A 19,620-nucleotide genomic window follows, 5' to 3' on the forward strand; every position below is an offset into this window, starting at 1 on the left:
CAAACGTGACATTTGCTATGGCATCAGACACACAAAGTCTGTAGCCACTTTGGATGCACCTTGTGCCTGCCTGGTCTCTGGTTGCCCTGCATTCAGCCAAAGATCAGAGAACAGAAAGAATAAGGTCACTCACACTGGGTCTCCGCCCTCACCTAAACCTGAATGGAGTTGGGATGTTAGGGTTGCTGGGTGGTGCTGATTCTGGAGGATGGGAAGACATAATTGTTTAATTTTCTGCATGGTCACCTTCTGCTCTGAAATACATGCTTTTAATGACCCACTTACCTGCAAAAATGTGAAGGGTAAAGCAAAATGTGGATCTGAAAAGACCAAAGGACCTGTCTTCACATCTAGTGGACTTGGATTGGGAGAGGTGTGGTTTTCTTTTTCTTAAAAAAGAAAAGCCCCTTTTCTTTTTTAAACCAGCAATTCCTATAGGAGGGGTTTCCCCCTGATTAGGAGCCCCAGCATGTGTTTGTGCAAAGCACTGTCCCTTCCTGGCCGGTGACTGGGAAGAGCCATGTGGCTCTAGCCCATTGAGACCTCCTCAGCTGGGGAATGGGAGAGGTGGGTGGCCTTGAATGTTACACCACATGGTTGGAGCTCTGGGTTTTCCTTTGTTTCAGAGTACAGAGGGAGGGGCCCCTCCTTTCCCTGCACCAATTCAAGGAGACTTTTTCCTATCATAGAAGACTTGGAAAGGGCCATGTCTCCCCTCTAATGATTGCTGGGGTGGGGTAGAGCTAAGAGTTTGAAATGGGCAGCTGTCTTATACCTTAGAAGGTTGGAGGTAGTTTGAAGTCCCCATTGTGCCTGTGGGATCTTTTTAATGTCATTAGCTGGGTCAATGCTGGTGGTACCCTGAGAGACCTTCTCCACTTGGCTACAAATATTGGTGGGTTTATGACAGAAGATGGGGGCGTTGACTGATTGATAGCTTCAGTTGAATTGGGATTGGGAGAGGTGTGGTTGTGAATGATAATTGAGGTCTTGGCCTCTTGTCACTGTTCATAATCCAAGCCTGTTTTTGTAAACAATAGGCCACTACCTCCATGTCCTGACCAGATGCACTGCATTCTGCTTCTGGAATTCCCTCTCACCCCCCACCCTTCACCCCTGCAGTTTTAACCAGATATGTCATTCTATTTTTTTTTTTTTTTTAAACACATCCTATTCTTAACTGTTGCCATAGGGAGTGTGAATAACTTTGACTTTCCCAGATTTCTCTCCAGAAGCATGCCATTTGATTAAGGTGCAAAATGATTTTACATGTTTATTATTTTGGAAGGTTCAGGGTTGATAGGTGTTAATAGAACTGTATCTGCTGATTCCTTAATGGTGAAGGATTTCTCACGAATGTCTCAAAATTAAACACTGTGTATTTACAAACATTGCTCCTTGAGATGATGTAATGAAGTTGGCTATTTGGGATTTCTCCTTCACCTTGCCACCAAGTGGGGGACTGTTTTGCTTTGCTCTGATATTTTTTCATCGACACTATTCATAGATTTTATAGTGGCTGAGCATGATGTCTTATTCAGAGAAGGTGCCCAATAAATGCTTATGAAACTGATTTGAATGTTTTAGTCCCTCATTTTATAGCTGAGAAGAGTATAGAAAAATTAAGAGGCTTGTCAAGGTCATGCAGCTAGGCAGTGGTAGATTTGAAACTAGAAGCAGGTTACCAACTCCTAGTTCTTTATTTTATTATATTCATATTTACTATGAAACATTTTCTGACCACAGTAGCGGGGGGAATCTTAGGAAGTCAAAATTTGTCAATGAATAATAGTAGAAATATAATAATAATAGATTACATTTTGGGTGCTCATTATGTTCCAGCCTGTCACAAGTGCTTTATAAGAATTGTCTCATTTAATTCTCATATCAACTCTGAAGGTGGGTATTATTTCATTCTCTATTTGTTGCATGAAGAAACAGGTTTAGCGAGGATAACAAGCTTCCCCACCCCCAAGGTCACCCAGCAGATTGACTCCATTCCTTTATTCATCACCTATTTATTGAGTGCCTTCCACGTGTTCTGGGAGTGGCGATGTAGCAGTCAACAAGCCAAAATCTCCTCCCATTTGGAGCTTACATTCTAGAGCCCTTGGTCTCCATGGAAGAGCATGGATCTTGGAGACAAAGGACATGGGTTCTGCGTTAGCTCCTCTCCCCCATTAGCTAGAAGCCCTTATCAGAATATGACTTTCCTGGGACTCATAGTGCTGCCAGTCTTACTTCTCTTATAGATGCCAACATAATAAAGAAAATTGCTGTTTTGGTGTGGTGGTTAAGATCACAAGTTTTTGAGTCTAAGGGATCCAGGTTAAATCTCAGTTCTGCTACTCACTTGCCTGGCACCTTGGGCCAGATGCATGACTTGTCTGAGCCTCAATTTCCTAATTTGGAAAATAATGTGCATTTGCTAAGGTAGTTATTAGGATTCAATGAAATAGTATATAAAACTCATTTAGCACAGTATCTGGCACTTGTAAGTGCTTAGTGATAGCACAGTCTGCTTTCTGTTAGCTAACCTTTCCTCTTGTTGACCTGTTTGCCTATGCATTCCCAAAGGGCCTGCTGTTAGATGATAGGAAACAAGTCTAGGAATGAAATTTGAGTTCTTGTAAATTTCTCCCATAGTAGCGAAATGTATCTTGGGCCAGTTACTTAAACCCTCTAGACCAGCCATTTCCAACCTTTTTCATCTCATGGCACACATAACTAATTACTAAAATTCTGTGGCACACCAAAAATATATTCTTTTGCCAATCTGACAAAATAAAAAAGTATAATTTTCATTCATGCACACCAGATGGCTATTATTCTGTTGGCTGTTGTTATTTTATAATCTGACAGTCTAAGGGAAAAGAAGTCAGTGCCCCTGAATAAATAGGTATTGCTTGCTTTAAAAATTCTTGTGGCACACCAGTGTGCTGCGGCACACCGGTTGAAAAATTGCTGTTCTAGACCTATAAAACAAAGAGGTACACTGTCTAATTGTTGGCTGCTGTTGGCGTATATGTATTTGACCACAGTCCTGGGTCTTGCTTTTCAATCAGAATGGTTTGAGTCAAGTGAGCTCTAAATGGACTTTTGGGACCCAGTATATCTCATGATTTTTGCCTCCCTTTAAACCACTTGCTTGCATATACCCTAAAGAACTTCTGAGGCTGCAGGCCTAACCCTGTCCCATCTGCTTTTATGAGGGGCTTGCCTTCTCAGTCAGTCTGCCTTGTAGCCGCCTTCTTAAAAACCATCATTGTTTCTGGTTTGTGGGTGTTCAGATTCCTTTGAAAGTTCATGCCTCTCAATGTCTGCCTTGAGAGCAATAATATTCTTGGTGCTTTTATGTGATTCTTTCCAGTTTGCAAAGCTCTTTCACATACATTAATCTCTGGAAATTCTTGACAACCCTAGTCAGATTCATGGTCATAACCTAAAGTTTTTTGGCCTCTAGCCTTTTAGCCTCTTTGGGGATATCTCATTGGAATCCCCAAGCAGATGCTGTCATCTTTGGGATTGGAGCAGTGGAAGGTGATAAGGTGCATGGTTCCAGAGGCAATAATCTGGGTGGTATTTGGGTGGGTTCATATCACTGCATACAGTCCCAGCCATTGTCTTGTCTTTATCCAAGACCCCCTTTCCTTTACCCCCTCCACACCTTGAGTTTTTACAGTCCCCAAAAAGGCTTGAGATTGACAGTTAATGCAAATATTCCAGGAGAAATAATCTGAAACAGAGTGGCACTGTGCTGAGCAGTCAAATTCTCTCTCTGCAGAACATTAGAGGTCTTGTCTTGTCTTTTTTTTTTTAATGTCTTAGAAGAACAGTGGGTGCGCACCGCACCATGGAGCTGAGCAGTGAAATTTTGTAATTTCCATCTGGAGCATTTTGATAGAAAAGCTCAGGCCTTTGCCTGGAACAATTTAACTCTTTCAGGACCCTTTCAGAGCAGGGGATGAAATTTAAAACTAGACATATTGTGTGTGCACATGCATTTGGGAATGTGGATTGCTGGTATTTAAACAACTTGTTCCCTTGGGAGGTCTGAGCGGTTCTTCACTCATGTCAATGAAGGTCTTCTCCGAAGCTTCTTTCCTCCCAGCCCCCACTCCCCAAGGGATCTTTAAATATAATCAGTTTGTGAAAAGCTACAGTAAAATATCTCATTGGAATCCCCAAGCAGATGCTGTCATCTTCCTGTGAGCTGATTGAAGGCTCCTCTTCCCTTGCTCAGGGAAAATAGGAGTCTGCAGTCAGGTGAATTCCTGGAAGAAAATGAAGCTCTTGGAAAAATTCAAGTATTCTCTGTCTCAGAGTTGAAGGACCCTGGAGGAAGGTGGTTGGGCAAGGAGCTGGGGATGCTGTATGCTGTACAAAGTAGCAATGATTAAAACAGTGTTCTGAGGAGTCCTCAGCTTTTCTAATTTCAGGCATTCTCTTGGGAAATGAGGACTGAAATTTCTTCTGGAGAAGCCCATCAGGTGGTTAGTTATGCCCACATTGACACACACCACACAGGTGAAAAGCCTGGACAAACCCTGATTGTTTCTCTGCAATCAAGTTTGCAGAGTCTGATCTGGCCCTGAGAGGTAGGGTCCACACCCTCGAAAAATCAGTAGGTGCCCAGCCCCTCACTCAAACTCCCCCAGTTTGCTCCAGATATACGTGGGTTGTCAGTGACACCTGTAGGTTCTCTTTACAGAAGACAGGTTTTCTTCATGGGAAAATGCGTCCTAAGGGCTTCATTAGGAAAATATTATGTCATGTCGCAGGGAAAAAGTCAATATGTAGATTTCTACTCCTAATGAAATTCAAGTGAAAGTTTTAACCTGGTGTCAGCTATTGAATGGGCCTTTTGGGGAACCTGGGAAAGTTACCTCAGAAGTTGTCTGTTTTAAATGTAAATAATGAGAGGGCTTAAAAAGATTTTTTTAAATGACAAAAATAACACCTTTACTGATTTTTACAATAATGTGTAGGAATTCTCATTTCTTTAATTGTAAATAAAATATACACATCACATAAAATTTACCATCTTAACTATTCTTAAGTGTTCAGTTCAGTGGCATTTAGTACATTTATATTGTGCAGCCATCACTACCATCTACCCAGAGAACTCTTTTCATCTTGCGAGGTTGAAACTCTGTACCCATTAAACAATCTCCCCCTCCTCCCCCAATCTCACTCCTCAGTCTCTATTTGACTACTTTAGGTACATCCTATAAGTAGAAGGATATAGTATTTGTCCTTTTGTGTGATTGGCTAATTTCACTTACTGTAATGTCTTCAAGGTTTATCCATGTAGCATTTGTCAAAACTACATTTTGTGTATTCATTCATCACTCGGGTTGCTTCCACCTTTTGGCAATTGCAAATAATACTGCTGTGAATGTGGATATATCCCTATTTTTAAAAAATGTCCTCCACATCAAAGTTGTACCAGCTTTCATATACATTTTTATTTAATCACCTGTCATAAATTTTTTAGAGCTAAGATTTAATATATGCATTCATATTTTTATTTTCTTAATATGTATTTATGTTTATAATATGAGCATTATGTATTAATAACTCTTTTATATTGTTAACAATTACATGAATTACTAAACTTTTATTATAATTTAAAAAGCCTTATTGAGGTTTAACTGACATAATAAACAGCAAAACAGCACTTTTTTTTGGTTGTTAATCCTTACCAGAGGATATTTTTTCCATTGTTTTATTTTTAGAGAGAGTGGCGGGTGGAGAGAGAAACGTCAATGTGAGAGAGACACATTGATTAGTTGCCGCCTCCCCCCCACCCCATTGGGATAGGACCTGCAACCCCGGTACATGCCCTTGACCCTTGACTGGGAATTGAACCCATGACCCTTCTGTGTATAGGCTGCTGCTGTAACCACTAACCAACACCAGCCAGGAAACAGCACATGTTTAAGAAATACATTTGATAAATTTTGACATGTTATACACCCATGCAACCATCATAATCAAGATAAGTGAACGTAACCATCACCACCAAAATTTTCTTTATTATAATGCATTGATATATAATATAATAACCTCATTATAGAAATTACATTAGTTTAAAAACAAGTAAAAGCCAGGTTTTACCAAGTTTTAAAAAGTAAATAATGATCCAAGCTACCCATGTTGGTTCCTGGAAACTTTATTTAACCTTTGTGCATAAAGACAGTTTCCCAGGGAAGCTTAGTTCATAATTATGTGGTAGCCATTACTATGTGTTTAGGAGGGAGGGCATAGCATAGGGGGAGAAAGAAAAAAATCTTGTACATGCTAGGAGTTGGTGAATGACAGTATCTGTTTTTCTGTAGAGGGCTTGAACCAGGCCCTAGGGCCTCATGCCTCTTTTAAAGGGGTTATAGCTGAGCCAGGTGCCAAGGGGAGGGCCTAGAGGGGTTCCTTTGGGAGATCCTGAATATTAGGAATATGACTTCTTTCCTCTAATGTTTGATTCCATATTGTCTGCTGAATAGAGACCAACTTCCCAGGTGAACATTAACTAGGTTCTCAATCTTAGCCTCAATTTTATCATTTTAATCATATTTCTCATTTTAAGAGGATTGGAGGCCTATCTGAACTATTTGCCATTCATTCAATGCATGTACTATTAGATGACATTTTGCTGTTTGTTTGTGGTTTACTATGTACTAGGCATTATACTAAATTCTCTATATAGTTTATTTCCTAATCCTTATACCAACTCCAGGAGGAATTATTGCTGTTACCCCATTTTGCTGATGAAGAAAGTGAGGTGTAGGAGATTTCAGTGACTTGCCCTAGGGCTGCAGTTGGTGAATGATAGAACAAGAATTAGAACATCCTGTCACCAGAGTTCTAAGTGCTGTTTGTGGACTACCTCTATCTCCCTGCCCAGCCCCACATCTCCACCTACTGAAATCTCACCCTTCCAGTAAAACCAACTTTTCTTGGATGTCTTTCTTGGTCACTTTGACCAGAAATGCCCTTCTTCTTAGGTTCACTCACACAGCACTATGACACTGATCTTGTATTGCCTTCTATTTTAAATGTCTTTCAGTCTTCTCTTTTCTACTGCACTTCTGGTAGGAATGTTTTGAGGTTGTGTAATGCAATGCAAAGAACACAGGCTTTGGAACCAGCCCTCAGTTGAGTCTTGTCAACATTACCTTCTTTCTCTATGGCCTGGCTCAAGTCACTTAAATTTTCTTCTAGGCTTCCTCTTCTGTGACATAAACAAGACCTACTTTGCTGGTTATGCAAATATGTGTAAAATGCTAGTTCAGTGTGTGGCAAATATTAAATGGTAAGTAAGTAGTTCTTATTATGGGAGTTTCTTCAGATAGGAAACATGTCTATAACAGTATTGTAGCCTAAATGGTGGCTCTTAGTAAATATATAGGGTGTCCCAAGAAAATGTATACACTTTGAATGATTATAAAGCCAGTGTTTAGTAACATCCAGTTCATTTTCTTTCTTTTTTTGTGTGTGTGTTAATCCTCACCCAAGGATATTTTTCCATTGTTCTTTTAGAGATAGTGGAATAGAGAGGGAAAGATAGAGAGGAACATCAATGTGAGAGAAACACATGGATTGGTTGCCTCTTGCACGCACCCCGACCAGTGCCTGGGCTGGGGAGGAGCCTGCAACCAAGGTACATGCCCTTGACCGGAATTGAATCTGGGACCCTTCGGTCCACAGGCCGACGCTCTATTCACTGAGCAAAACCGGGTAAGGCAACATCTAGTTCATTTTCAAAATTTAAAAGAATCTACAGAAATGAATACTTTTTTTTGTCAACACCTGTTTTCAAACTGATGGCCGTTCTGGTCCAGGAACTGCTGATAACTCGAGGCAATGGAATTGCAAATATCAAGAATCATTTCATTTGGTATTTTTGTGCCCCTGTCAATTGTTGCTGGTTTTGTATTGTAAACTTTATCTTTTATGTATCCCCATAAATAAGCCTAGGGGATAAATTTTCTTTGTTCAAAGTTTAGTCTGGCTTCCCCTGTTATTTCAAATCAGCTAAACCTGGAAAGGAGTGAAATTTAAGTGAGTTATAAGCTATTAAAGTGTGTACACATTTTTTGGGGACACAGGGTGTGTATCAGTATATACTTTGAATAATTATATAGGCAGTGTTTCTACTTCAGCTGTGTTTTCAAACTTGCATTAGCATTTCAGGATGAATTTCCTTTGTTCAAAGCTTAGTCTAGCTGAAAAGAAAGAAATATCAATTGAGCTATCAGCTGTAAAGTGTGTATACATGTTTGGGACACCCTGTATATTGGCTCTAATGATGTATGTGTAAATGAATGATCTACACTACTACAAATAATATTTTTAAAAATAGTTTCTTAATTTGATCTTGATAACATATTTTACATAAAAGCACAAAAGTGATTTTTTTTTAAAAAAAACACAAACTATTCTGTTAAGATCACAGCATAAAAGACTGTTTACACCCATCACTTCCTACTTTGCTCACATTTTATAATACCTAGTTTTCTTACCATATTATGTTGTTTCATACTTCCTTCTTTCTCATGCTGTGTCCTTTCTTGGAATGGGTCCTTTTCCTTCAACCTGGAAAACACTTATTCATCCTTTAAAATCCAGCTCCATAAAGTCTTCCCTGCTTACCCCTGCTCTCCACACAGTGACCCTATGCAGGATTCCAAGCAGGATTTCTCAGCATCTCCCCCTTGCTTTCTGCACATGGTTAATCCACATACCCCTCAGCATCTCAGCAGTGTCTTTATGCTTACTTATATTATTGTATCACCCTGTTATTTCAAATGAGTTAAACCTGAAAAGGAGTGAAAAATAAGTGAGTTATCAGCTATTAAAGTGAATGGAACCATGACCTTCTGGTTCACAGTTCGATGCTTAACCATTGCACCACGCAGGTCAAGCTGTAAATGTTTTTTGAGTTGAGGTTGAATGTGACAGTGCCATAATGCCATGCTTCTGCATTTCTCCCCCTACTCCAGTGAAAGGCCTTCTCCTTATGTTAATGTTATTTGAAATTCAGAGCATATCAAACATTGTGAATATTGTCACTACACAAGGATAAGAACAGCCCTAGCTGGTTTGGCTCAGTGGATAGAGCATCCGCCTGTAGACTGAAGGGTCCTGGATTCGATTCCGATCAAGGGCACATGCCTGGGTTGCGGGCTTGATCCTCAGTAGGGGGTGTGCAGGAGGCAACCGATCAATGATTCTCTCTCATCATTGATGTTTCTATTCTCTCTCCTTCTCCCTTCCTCTCTGAAAGCAATATATATATATATATATATATATATATATATATATATATATATTAAAAAAAAAAGGACAGGTACAAACTATATAGTATGGAGGCTCTGCAGTGGGGGATGTTTTTCTTTATTTACTACCCCACAGCCCTCTTTAGAATCCTTGCCTTAAAATTATAATTGAGTTGATCAAATTTCTTCAGTCACATCTCTCTCCTTGGAAACCAAGAAAAATATTAACTCTGAAATTCCAAAAAGTTTAAAACAAAAGATTTCCTGTAATTGAAAAACACATTCCACACTTGTCCAGGATTTATGTATCATTTTAAACAGATATTCAAAGTCTAAAAGTTGAGAGAGTTTAGGTCTTTTTTGCCCAGGAGTTAAAACAGAGTTGACCTGGAAAAGGAACTGGAGTGACACTTACTTGAAGCTGGGTTTGGAGAGAGCTATTGCCTGGTTAGAAGCAGCTGCGTGTTCTATGGTAAATGGGAGGAAAGGTCCAAAGCGACAAACAGGAAAAGTCTTCCTCCTGGTTTTTCAAGTCATGTCATATTAAGTAGCCTTGACTTTATTTAAGATTGTGAATGAATGTATTTGTGAGGAAGGAAAAATAGCTGGGAAGTGCACCCCTGTTGGTATTTTAGGATGCCACCTGTTAGGGAGAAGGGAGTGTCTTTTTTTTTTTTTAACTGTTTCTTTTTCACATGCATTAATCTGTGGGCAGGGGACCTGAGTGGCACTGTGAAAAGTTGGGACCTTGTCTTTGCTGTCTGAACCCAGATTCTGCATTTTGAATCACACACAACATGGTGGGCAGGGTCTGAGTGCTTCTCCCTGGAGAAGGTGGCCTCGCCAGCTGTGGTGGCTGGGTGGCCAGGGCTCCACAGGAAGACAAAGCACAGAAAACAAAGGGACCCAAGAGCATGAGCTGGCCAAGACGTGACATGCCAGGAGCTTTAAGAAATACATCCTGTTTCTGAATAGTTGCCAACAATTTCTTCAAATATTTAAACCCCTTGAGATCTGTTCCCTTTTCCCACTAGTCTTTTTCTTGTGTGTGTGTATGTATGTATATACATATGTATGTATTTATTATTGTTGGGGTATTGGGCCAGATCTTGTCAGATGAGTAAGCTGTTTATTAGGGAGAGTTCTTGACTGAGGTACCTATTTTGGAGCAATATTAGTTTGGGTCATGGAAAATTGAACTACAGGGTTCTATATAGACAGAATGGTTCCATAGGAGAGAGTGCGGATTTGGAGGCAGAAAGCTTGGGTTCTGGCTTTGCTTTGCCATTTACAACTGTGATTTGGGAGGTAATTCACCTCATCTGTACAATGGGGACAACAATTCTTAGTCCTGGCTAATAAGGATGATGATGATGGCTAGTATTGCTGTCTAAGCTCTGCTTTAAGGATGACATATATTAACTCATGAATCTCCCAACAGCCCTATTAGGTCGCTACTATTATTACCATCATTTTACAAGTGAGGCACAGGGAGGTTAAATAACTTACTCCAAAACACACAGCTTATGATGAAGGCAGAGTATGAACCCAGGCTGACTTAACACTGCTGTGAAAGAATAATTTGAAAGGCCTTTGAAACTATAAAATACTCTATACATTTAATTGGTTGTTTTATTTCCTATTATCTTGATGCATAAAGTAGTGAATGCAGTATTCTAAATGTCTTCCCAGTACACACCTACTTGACCTGCCTATGGCTTGGTTTTCTTATCTAGGAAGTAAGGAGTTAATCAGAACATTTCCAAGTGGGTTATGATTCTTGCTTATTGAAGTTATTGAAGATGACAATTTCACCCCTATTGATGACAGATTTTCTCTTATTGAACATGCACACTTGTAAGTACAAAATCTGTTATATTTTCTGAAGGACACTCTCCTCATCTCAGGGCTTGCCATGTCTGCATGGCTGCTGCACACTTCTGGAGGGTAACCCCAGGTGATGGCAGATTGGCAGCTGGCCTGGAGAGCAGTTGAAGTGATATTTGGTTAGGTGCCACTATCTCATAGGAAGAGGTGCTTCGCGGTTAGAAAATTCAAGGGGAGAAAAATAAAAGAAAGTAAATTCAAGGGGAGAAAAAATATAAAGAAAATTCAAGGGGAGGGATAGTTACTTGATGGGCCTAGAGGTGGATTTGTGACTCCATTACTAGGTACAATCAGTGCTTTAATCAGGACATCTATACTAATAAAAGAGTAATATGCTAATTAGACATTTTCTGGACATCCTTCTGGATGTCCTTCCGGACAAAGTCATGGTGGCGGGGGCCGAGGCAGGGGCATTTAGTGGAGAGCAGTTAGGGTGACCAGGCTGGCAGGGGAGAGCAGTTAGGGGCATCAGGCTGGCAGGGGAGGGCAGTTAGGGGCAACCAGGCCAGCAGGGGAGAGCAGTTAGGGGTGACCAGGCCAGCAGGGGGGCCGATTAGGCAGGCAGATGAGCCGTTAGGAGCCAGAGGTTCCAGATTGCAAGTCGGACATCCTCTGAGGGGACCTGGATTGGAGAGGATGCAGGCCGGGCTGAAGGACCACCCCCCCTCATGCATGAATTTTGTGCACCAGGCCTCTAGTGTGTGTGTGTGTACTTTGGACTTCCAGTAAGCCTTGAGACCTACAGACTGAGAAAATTCCCTGCTTTTACTGGTGTGAGATGAAGCTTGTGTAATGCTTGGTGTTATAGACATTTATGTTGTTGTGTGCTGTACTTGAATTCAAAAGAAAAAGGAAATTGAGTGATTGTCTTTAATTAAAATGAAAGAAATAGGAAGTGGGAGGCTTTTAATCTCTGACATCTGGGCTGGGACAAACTGGGGTGGGGGGAGGTGGTATGGATGTGGAACCCGAGTAGGGTTCATCTAGACATCTGTGCTGTCGGGGAAATGACTTCAGGATGTCCTAGGATGCAGAATGGCCTCTTGCCTCTTCTACTCTTCATGTTAGGCCCTTGGTCAACTCAGGGGTTTCTTTGTGGATTGTGATGTGGTGTGCTGTAATCCGGAATTGAAATGTTTTCACGTTTGTTTGTTGTTGTTTTTGTCACCTAATAAATAGTCTAAGTAACTGTCTATTGATTTATAATGAGTACTATTAATAATAGTGACAGCTTATATTTTTATCATTATAGCATTTAAAAAATATTCATAGGGAGGGAGGGCTGTAGGGTAATAGAAGACTAGCTACATAATATTGGACAATTTTATTGATTTCATAGATGAAGGGTGAAGGAGAGAGAGATAGAAACATCCTATATAATAAAAGGCTAATATGCAAATCGACCAAACAGCGGAGCAACCGGTCGCTATGACGTGCACTGACCACCAGGGGCAGATGCTCAACGCAGAAGCTGCCTCCTGGTGGTCAGTGTGCTCCCACAGGGGGAGTGCCGCTCAGCCCAAAGCTGGGCTCATGGCTAGCGAGCACAGCGGTGGTGGCGGGAGCCTCTCCTGCCTCCATAGCAGCGCTAAGGATGTTTGACTGCCCCCAAGTGCTCCTGGACTGTGAGAGGGCGCAGGATGGGCTGAGGGGACCTCCCCCTCACCCCAGTGTATGAATTTCGTGCACCAGTCCTCTAGTCAATGATAAGAGAGAAGCATTGATTGACTGTCTCCTACACCTCCCCCATTGGGGATGGAGCCCTGCAACCCTTGCAAGTACCCCGACCGTGATCTCCTGGTAAATAGGTCGATACTCAACCATTGACCCACTCCGGCCTGGCTCCTTCCACCTTTTTACATGTGGATTATTGTCTTGAGGGAAGGATAGAAGTTAGAGAAGAGATATAGAAGGTTCTTCCTGCTCATCTTTCCTACTCTTGGTTTATGGTTTCATCTTTAAATGACATTAGTAGGCTTTGTGTATTAGACTTCCTTGGAGTCACTTGTGCTTTATCTCTTGATCTCTCTTATTTATTCAGTGATTTGTGGTGATGTAAGTTATCTCAACTCTTTGCTGTCAGCAACTTGAAACGAAACATCGAAACATTTTGGGTAGATGGTATCTGTTGCTTTGATTAGTGAAGTTCTTGATCTAGAGATTTTTAAAGCCAGTAACAACACGATTTGAAAATACCTACTACTCCTTCAAACTAAGGTAGTGCTCCCACTGCAAAAGCTTGACACTGATTTGTGCCAGTTTTTCCTTCTAAGAGTCAATGTGTGTGTGAGCTTTCTTTTGCTTTTTTGGCCAGGGCGCAGGATTGCCAGTCCAGAAATGCCAGCTCTTCTGGATTCAGCATCAAAAAAGAGTTAATCATTATCTAAGGCAAAAACAGAAACCTCCCAAGGTTTTAACCTGTTGCCTCAAATCTTACTCCTCCTAGAAGAAAAGGCACACTTCTACAGAACTTAATGTAAAATGATCTCATGTTTATGAGAGTTGGAATTACTTGGGAGGGATACTTGTGTTCAGCAAGCTCAGTGGGCATGATGTGAAAGCAGGGCTATTTGGCCTGTGGAGACTGCAGATAAGAGAGTGATATGTAATTGAGTAAGAATTTGAAAAATTATCCGATAACATTAGGCTCAGAAAAGCACCCGCTTGTTTTTTTTTTTAAATGCTGGAAAACTATTTGGAGGAGGAGTGAGGAGCTAGCATTGTTTTCAGGGCATGGGAACCCCCTCCCTAACTCAGGAGCCAAATGTTTGTCCAGGCAGAGAGGATGAAGTCTCTGAGAGATATCCTGATAGATCCGTTAGTACATTCTTCTTCCCCTTCCCTGGCCCCTCCGTAATTCTTCAGTCTAATTATTTCAGGAAAAGGGCTGTCAGCTATCCTTTGAAATCCTTTCCAGAAGAGCATACCTTCACATATTTTCCACTGACCCAAACTGTAAATGGTCAATTTCTTCATTTGCAGAGCTTGAAATAGGTTAAAAAAAGGAGCCTGATGAATTGAACTCAGGTTTTTGTTGCTGTTGCCACACCCTCTGTATAGGCCTTTGCTTCACTTGGGTTCTCAGTGGCTCAGGGAAGGAGTCGGTAGTTGATAAAACTTCCAAGGTATGGGCTCATGGCTGATGGGCTGTTCTTCCCAGTTCACTCCCCTCCTTGCTTCCACCAGTGTTAGGACACTTTGTATTCAAAAAGAAAATGATGAGCTAATTTCAACCTGGCACCCATTTATTTAGTGCTTACTGTAGTGCTAAGTTGTGGGCAAATAGAGCTAAATAACAGTCTATTCAAAGGGATGGACAGATCACACAAGTACAGTGGTAGGACCACAGTAGAGGGGTGTTCAAGGCCCAATACATGAGAACATAATCTGACAATGTTAATGAGGATGGTTGTGGAGGAAGATGGTGATTGTCCCCTAGTGTTTATAGAGCACTTGGCAATCTGTGAAGTGCCTTTCCATGTTTTATCTAATTTAATCTCAGAATGGCACTACAACAGGGCAGGGTGATTTCAGGCCTTTTAAAAAATATTTTGAGATAATTATACATTTACATGCCGTCCTAAGAAATAATACAGAGAGACTGCACATACCCTTTACTTAATTTCTCTCAGTGATTAACATCCAGCAAAACTATAGTACAATATCACAACGAAGACATTGACATGGATACAGTCAAAATACTGAACAGTTCTATTACTACATGGATCCCTCACATTGCCCTTTTATAGTCCTTGTCTGCCCCCCCCCCCCACACCCCCTTTACCCACCTATCCATTTTAGTCCTTAACTCCTGGAACCATTCCATGACTATATAATCTTGCCATTTAAAAAATATTTCTAAATGGAACCATATAGTATGTAGCCTTTTAGGATTGGCTTTCCCCCCCACTCAACATAATTCTCTGGAGATTCATTTAGGTTGTGTGTATTACTCGTTTGCTCCTTTTTGTTGCTGAATAGCATTCCATTTTATGGATGTACACAATTTGTTAACCATTTGTCCATTGAAGAACAGCTGGGTTGTTTCCAGTTTTTGGCTATTATGGATAGAGCTACTATGAACATTCATGTACAGATTTTTGTGTGAACAAGGGTTTTTAAAAAGTGGAATTCAATTTTTTTTAATGGAAAGATTGTGGATTAGAAGGTTGAAAAATCTACGTTTTGCTTCTCACTAAGAAGTGATATCTTCGGCCTATATCCAGGGTTGTTTTATAAATAGACTGAGATTATATATGGTAACAAATGTTATAAATGATAATCCTATATAATAAAGATGTAATATGCAAATGGTCGTTACGCCCCACTGACTGTGTAACGACTGGATCACGGATCAGCAGGAGGGTGGGGCAGCGAGCTACAAGTGGGCAGCAGAGAGCTACAGGAGGGGGCAGGGCAACAAGCTATGAGGGGGGTTGGGGGTGGAAGGGGGCTGGGGGGAGCTACAAGAGGGTGGGGCAGCAGGCGGAGAGCAACTGGAGGGTGGCAGGGAGCTACTGGCAAGCTACTGGTGCACGAATTCGTGCGCAGGGCTACTAGTAAAATATAAATATGTATAAGTAGGACAAGACTCCATTTCACTGTGTTCTGTCCTTTAAACTCTGGGAGAATATGAGCTATCATCAACAATTGCAATCTATAGATAGCTCTTTTAGGTTGTCCTTTTAAAATTATTATTATTGATGTGTAGGTGTTTTTTTAAATATATTCTGGCTACTCATTCTTTATTGATAGTAGTATAGGTTGCAAATACTTTCTTCCAGAGTTGGCTTATCTTTTTACTTTTTATTGGATCCTTAGATATATATGAAATTTTAAATTTTAATATATCAAGTCCATCTAGCTTTTCCTTTATTGTTTGTACTTATTTAAAAACACACAGGATAACTTTTTCTATCCTGAAATCATAAGGATATTCTCCTATAATTTTCTTCTAAAGGTTTCAACGTTTTGATTCTCAAATATCTGCCTTAATAAATGAGGAATTTATTTTTGTAAATGGTATGAGGTAGGGAATTTAGATTTATTTTATATTCTATATGACTAACCATTTGTTGTAGTCCCAGTTATTGAGAGGGTCCAACTGCTTTCCCCAACCCATTGATTTGTACTGTCATATTTGTATATATATCCAGTTTCCAGATGTTTGTGGGCAAGATAACCTCTCCAACATGCTGCGGCGTTGTTAACTGCATGCATGGAATGTATGGCAGGGACCACTGGGGAGGACGTGAATGTTCCCCACATGAGGTAGGCAGCATTAGGCTGTCACCACAGCGCCAACCAGAACAGCTCTCCTATTATGTTTACTATATTGGGTGTCCACCTAAGATTTTATTTGAAGAACGTACACTTAAAAATTTTTAAAGGTTTAAAAACTATAGATTTTAAAAAATTTTAGGAAGGTTTTCAGAGATAGCCAGGAATCTTATTTCTAGTCTTGGATTGGACACAAAGGGTAAGCCATACCAAAGTTAGGATCTAGCAGTGAGTGGGGAGTATGTTTGTCAAAGTTTTGTTTTGTTTTGTTTTTATTTTATTGATTTTTTATAGAGAGGAAGGGAGAGGGATAGAGAGTTAGAAACATCGATGAGTGAGAAACATCCATCAGCTGCCTCCTGCACCCCCCCCCCCACTGGGGATGTGCCCGCAACCAAGGTACATGCCCTTGACCGAATCGAACCCGGGACTCTTCAGTCCGTAGGCCGATGCTCTATCCACTGAGCCAAACTGGCCAGGGCTGTCAAAGTTAATAAATACATTATTTTGTGGTTGTCAATGGTTTCAAATATATCACCTATGCCACGGATAATTATGTAGATTCCATAAAAGATTTAGAGCTGTCTAGTCTAGTCTGCATCTTCTGGTCATGTAAACCAGTGGAGAAAAACAACCAACGTATACAAAAAGTAATAAAAACAAACTTAACGCACAGCAATACGAGAAATGACATCAGCCAGAGGATAACTGAAAATGAGTAGTGTTGATAAGAACTTGAGGAATTCAGAGATGGGAGAGGTGTGGGCCAGAATGAATAAGACCTTGACTTAAGGAGTAGGACTTGGCTAACTGAGTGTAGGAAGAAAGAACAGAGGCAGTGTGTGCACTTCCTTCAGTGGTGTTCCCAGAGCCCCCTCGGTGCTCACCACTCCTGCATCACTTCCTACACTGTGAAACAATGCTGGTCTTATCCACCCTCACCCTCACCCTCACCCCCACTCCATGCCCCTTCCCCCAGACACACACTCCCTTCCAGAAAGACATTTGTGATTTCTTTGAGGGTGGGCAGCCTTTCATTTTAACATTCCCAGCATCCAGTACCCTGTTTGCATGTGGTCAGTAGCCAGTAAATGTTTGCTGAGTGAGTAGACACTGGCCGGAGCAGAGGAGTTGGAGACAGAGGCATAAGGTCTGGCTGGATGGTTTTTGATGATCTTGAAGGTCAGCCAGAAACTGGCTCTGCTGAGGCAGTGGAGGACTATGGAGGCAGTCTGAGCTGAAGAGTGGCCTGATGAAGTCGTATTTCAGAGACTCCCTGGTTGCTCTGGGCTGGGAAAGAAGGCCTGCTTCTGCCCACCCAGTATACACTGGTCTGTTCCAGGCCCTAAGTTGCGAGCTACAAGTATGTTGCTATTTGTGACCAGTTTTTAAAGCCACCAATGAGGAAAGTGTGATTCTCCATTTACTGAACTAGAAACTTGTGCTCAGACAGATGATCCAAGATGACAGGTGACCTGTGGTAGAGTGGTGACGGAGGCATAGATCTGTTGATTCCAAAGCCTGCTTCTTTTACTCTTGGTACCGTGTATGACCACAGTGTAGTCGGGAGACATTACTAGGATGAGAAGATGAACTACTGAGATGGGGTGGGAGCCAGGGGTGAGGTAAGAGTCAGCAATGCCTGAGGTTTCTAGCTTGGGAGACAGGGAGAAGAGCCACAGTGGCAAGGGCAGAAGTAGGCCTGGGGGAGTCAGGAGGAGACACTGCACTTGACGAGAGAATGAGTATTATTTTGGACATCCTAAGTTTGAGGTGGCAGATACATTCAAGGAGGAATTTCATCTGGCAAGTCACAGTGCCATCCCTTTCCCACTCCCCCAACTCCACTTTCATGCAATCTGTCATTTGCCTTCTAAATTGGGGATGTCGCAGAGCAACGGAAATAGATGGTACCTCCTGTATATGTCAAATACCTGATCCCATTTGCAGCTTTTTCACATTTCAATTTGAGAAATGGTCTCCCTTGAAGGAGACTTAAGGTTTGTGTTTGGGAATTGGTAGCATTTTCTTTCCCTGTGCCCTGTAGGGGATGAGCATGGCTAAGCAAGGAGAGGGAAACTTGAGCTCTGAGCGGCCTGCTCTCCTCTGATAAGCCTGTCTCCTGCTCTGAGATTCCATTGGAGGCCCCTTCTGAGGGTTAGTCTGTGAATTACAGAAAAGTTAAGTCAGGCCTCTCTCCCCACACCCCACCTGAGCTCTTCTGGTTAACATAGAGCTGGCTCATGAACAAGTTATTTTAAAACATCCCAGGGAGTGTGGGAGAGGCTGAGTTCAGCAAAACATGACTGGGTGGTGCTGGTGCTGGTGCTGTTTCGAGGTGTGGAGGCAGGAGTGGCTAATCGCCTTCATTTGAATAATTTGGGGATGATGAGATGGCTTCTTGATTGAGGGTTTGATTGGAGATTGTGATGTGGGATTTGTCGAGAGAGGGGATTAAACTAAAGCTATTCCTAGGAAAATATATTTTAGATATTGGCACTTGAACCGAATGTATTCCATTATCATTTCCAAAGGCTTGGATTTTTAGTGTTTTTAATTTTTTTTTTTTTTGAGAAGAATGTTTTGTTTACTTCTCATCCAATGTGTTGGATCTGAGGAAATTGTAGGAATTCTAATCTCCGCCTTTACCTTTCTTTATGAGTAACAAAGATTACCCACAGTTGTGGGAATTTTAAGCAGCAATTTGGAAGATAAAAAACACCCAACTGGAGGAGGTCAGAAGGCTTATGGACTAGTCCCAGCTCTGACCCTTACCATTAACTGCATGGCCCTGGGTAAATTCCTAACCTCTCCTGGCCTCAGCTTCTTCAGATATAAGATGACCAAATGTGTAGGGGTTGCTGTGTTGATTAACTGATATAATGCTTGTTCATCTGCTTTGTAAATTACACAGCTCAAACAAATATAAATTAAGATTTTACTTGCTGCAACAGAAGGTGGACATTCTCTTGGAGCTTGTTTTCATGGGACTTGACCTATATAACATTGACTCAAGGGTGTTTGTTAAAGTGAATCACCTGTGCTTTCTGGGCCATACTTGAAATGACATGCCATGTTATGGTGAACCTCTTTTGCACCACCCCAAGTTCAGATGGCTCTTACGCAATTTGGGCGAGATTTATGCACATACACATTCTTCCCCCTTAGAAACAAA

The 19,620-nt window shown here is 41.3% G+C and overlaps 1 protein-coding gene across 6 annotated transcripts in view; it reads left to right on the plus strand.

The window, feature by feature from the left end:
- Positions 1-19,620, plus strand: part of SRGAP2 (SLIT-ROBO Rho GTPase activating protein 2) — a 239,334-nt gene that overhangs the window by 3,050 nt on the left and 216,664 nt on the right. The gene's annotated exons all lie outside the window — the stretch shown is intronic.

This window comes from Plecotus auritus (genome assembly GCF_963455305.1).
Source record: "Plecotus auritus genome assembly, chromosome: 12".
Classification (NCBI taxonomy): Eukaryota; Metazoa; Chordata; class Mammalia; order Chiroptera; family Vespertilionidae; genus Plecotus; species Plecotus auritus.